This window comes from Nylanderia fulva, unplaced genomic scaffold (genome assembly GCF_048542155.1).
Source record: "Nylanderia fulva isolate GAGA-0341 unplaced genomic scaffold, ASM4854215v1 Scaffold376, whole genome shotgun sequence".
NCBI classification, from domain to species: Eukaryota; Metazoa; Arthropoda; class Insecta; order Hymenoptera; family Formicidae; genus Nylanderia; species Nylanderia fulva.
This window is the reverse complement of record NW_028190451.1, coordinates 52,584-56,813: the sequence shown is the minus strand read 5'-3', so window position 1 is coordinate 56,813 and position 4,230 is coordinate 52,584.

Here is a 4,230-nt window from a genome sequence, read left to right as displayed (position 1 = left end):
ATTTAAAATATAATATTTTCATTGAAAGAGTGATGGCAAATGTCGTCCATTTTTGAGACCTTGAATTTCAAACTTTTTTTCATCATAAATAGTACTATTAGATGAAACATTAATCCCAGTAATATTTCAAGATGAGCATATATAGGTACGATTCCAGGGATATGAAGAAGCGAATGTGATAGTTTGTCATCTTTGACTAGAAATCATCACTTTCACCCCTTTGTATCTTCGGAACCGTATACTTACGCTCATTTTAAAATTTCTCTGGAATTAATATCTCATCATATAGTACTTTTGACATAAAAAAGTTTGAAATTTGAGGTCTCAAAATTTGACTCTATAAAACGGACGAAAAAACAGGTCTTTTTGCCATCACTCTTTATTAATATTTACCGTAAAATATCCAATTTTTTCTTTCAACACTGAAAAAGTACTACATATATACATATTCCAGAGCTTTAAACAAAGGATACCATACTATATAATCTTCTTCTTGATGCAAATACGATATGATGGTCCAGAATATATAGGAATAGAAATGGCCTGCTATCATTAAATGAAATGTACCATCAATAATTTGAGCACGATTAAGAACATGAATTTTTGTGTAATTACGAGAGTGTAGATAATTTCTAATTCTTATCCAATTCTTTTCATCATAGTTAATGCGATAATATCCTGTCAAATAGTAAATAAATTTTATCAATTCTTATTGTTCTGAATAATGTTATCATTAATATACTTATTTTTAAACTTATTTCAATTTTTGTTTTATATACTTTCTTTATATAAATTATAAATTAAAAATGTATCAAAAATTTAATACATATAAATAAAATGCAAATATATATAGAAAATTAATTATAAAAATGTCATCCAAATATTTGAAATAGTAGCAAAAATGAAACTGTGCACAAGATATTGTTGTATATCATAAAATATAACTAATTTCAGTTGTGCATAAATGATAATTATTTTATACTAATTAATATAATTTCTGTAACATGTAATATTTTAAAACTATTATAGTTATATAATGAAAAACATTTTAAAACTATTATAGTTATATAATAAATATTTCAGATTTTTATACGACAATAAATAAAATAGATAAAAATATAAAATAATGTCAATTATGTGTGTGTTAAATAAAGACGAGAAAAAATTTATAATAAGTCCATTGGTCGATATTTACCAATTTGTTGTATATTAAATATCATCCAACCATATTCTTTAAATGGTAATGATAATTTTAGATTTCTTGACACGCATACCATATGATGAGTAAAATTGTTAAAATCGGGAGACTTTTGTGTAGTACAAGTTACAGGAAAGCAGTCAATGTTTAATTTGTTAATATTTTGTATCGACACATTTATTACGCTCATAGAATCACTATCATTTTGTGTTATTTTTATGAAAGGACAATGCTCTACCTCGGCCCAATAATTCACTGTTTGTAGAGTAATAACTGGTTTTTCTACCGCGGCAACAATTACTTCCCCAAATCTCAAAATACTTTGATTATATAATTGGCTAAAATCATACAGTAAATAAAATATATGAAAAAACGTTACTAATATGTTAAAACTATCTGTATAATATACAAAATCTTAATAAATACTAAGAAGCAAAATATAAAATTGTACCCTATTTATATATTTATATATCTTATATTTATATTATAATTATAAAGAATTAACATAATTTTTAATAAAATTTAATGATTTTATTAAATTCTTCGGCATCATTAGTATTAATATTGATTGTATTTGTGCAAAGTATTGAGAGAGTTATAAAATGACAGAAGAAATAAAACAAATAAGAAGTTGAAGAAAAATCGAAAATAAGAAAAATAATATAAAGGAGATCGATTTATAAGTGAGGAAAATAAAAATAAAGAAATAATGGAAAAGAGATATAAGTATTAAATATATTTAAAAACATAAATAAGAAATTAAATTAGATTAAAAACAAATGTAACACAAAGTGCAATTAAAAGAAAAGAAATTATAAGAATTATGGTCAATAAAGAAATAATTAAAATAATAAAAAGAATAAAATAATTTTAAAAATTATTTTAAAAAATATCAAATCATAAAACAAAATTGAAACAACAAAATGTGTATGTATATGAAAAAATGATAACGATAAAACAACAATTTCTTTCTACAGAAACGGTTTTCATAGGTAAAGAAATGAAATTAAAGATATATCTAGTAGCAGATCTAGGAAAATATCGGAATTGTGAGACTAAAAAAACGTTAAAAAATAATATCAGAAGAAGGCAAAAAATAAGGGATATTTTATAAAACTTTTATTCCTAAACATTATTTATGTTACACAATTTTATTATATATGTGAGCTTTCCGAGCGCTCCCCACTCCGATAATTATTCGAGAATATTCTTAACGTTTTCGGTTTTAAACGGTTTCCGGTTTCACGGTCGTGAAAAACAACAATTACACCGATCGAGTGAAAGAAAACAAAGTAAAGCCGCGGACAAAGTAGCGTTCGAACGACCCTCTCTCTCAAAATATAATATATCTCTTTGCATGACATATACAAAAGTAAAATAAAGCGAAATACATATAAAATGCCCACAGTTCGGCTATTCTGATGATTGACCGACCCAGTCAACGTCGTTGCACAATAAAAATACAAACAAACTCTTCATAAATTCGCACGCAATTATGCACGTAAATACGGGCGCATTTGATTCGGTGCGAGTATGCCTGTGTAAGGCCGCTGCGTTAACTGGAACCCGTCAACGTCGGTGATAACATAACGATCGAAATCCAAAACCTTTTTTACTATATACGGGCCTTTATACTTCGGTATTAATTTTTTGTTTATCCCAGCCACTGTTTCGACATAATCACCGACGCTATATTTACGAGCCGCTTTTCTTCGCAGATTATACCGCTCAGCGCTCTTTTGTTGTGTCTCGTTTATTTTCTCATACGCTTTATTTCTGAGTAAATAAAAATTTCGCTCATTGTCGCTATCTTTTATAATCATTTCTCGGAGAGAATCATTTAATTTTCCCCGTTGTTCAAGACCGAATAACAAACGAGCAAGAGTCTCGCCGGTCGCCCGACAGATAGAATTGTCAATCGCGAACTTTGTCTGGTCCAGCACGCGATTCCATTTGGCTGGGGTTTCACTCAATTTCGCCAACATTGGCGTTATTAATCTATTGAACCGGTCAACCTGCCCATTTGCTTTCGGTGTGCTTACGGCTGTCAACACGTGTTCGATCGCTTCGGTCTTTACAAATTCGTCAAAAGTTTCGGACATAAAACACGTTCCCCGATCGGATATTAAACGTTTTGGCCTACTATATGATCTGAAATATTCGCCGAGGTGCCTCAATACTTCCTCCGTCTTTGTAGTTCGGCAGGGATAAAGCCTCACAAACTTAGTAAACGCGTCGATTACCATGCACGAATAAATGCCGATAGCCCTTTCTGGTTTTTTCTAACGGGCCCATATGATCGACATGCACGGTTGCAAATGGCACCTCTTCCTTTAGCAAATTATGTAAAAATCCCTCTGCCTTTCCACTAGACGGAGAAAACTCAATACATCTTAAGCAGTTATTTATATATTCTTGCACCTTCTCGCGCATTCGCGGAAACCAATAAATTTTCGCAATATTTCCCATAATTTTATCGAATCCCACGTGTCTAAGATCATCATGGCAAGTTCTAATGACGTTCGATTCCATAGACCGCGGAACATAAAAAAGTAATCTTTACGATACTACTCCGTCTACTAATCCGTCGCGTAATTCATAATATTTTACGTCACCCTTTTCAAGTCGTTTCTGTATCTCTCGAATCTCGTCGTCGCGATCTTGACTAAACAGATAACGTTTTTTCAAATGTACTTGCTTCGAGCACGAATACACTATGACATCCACTGAGCGCGTCGACGTGGCTCATTCGTTTCCCCGGGCGGTGAACAATCTCATAGTCGTAGTTTTGCAGAAATAACGCCCAATGCGAAATCCGAGGGTTAATATCTTTTTTATTGAGCGTTAACCGGAAGCTATCACAATCTGTTATAATTTAAAATTTTTTTCCCGCGAGATATATGTGGAACCTTTTCAACGCGTATACAGCTGCGAGGCACTCGAGCTCGAAGCTGTGATACTTCGATTCCGCAGGTGCCGTTTGTTGGTTCTAAAACGAGATCGGACGCCACGAATTATCGCTCTGTTTTTGA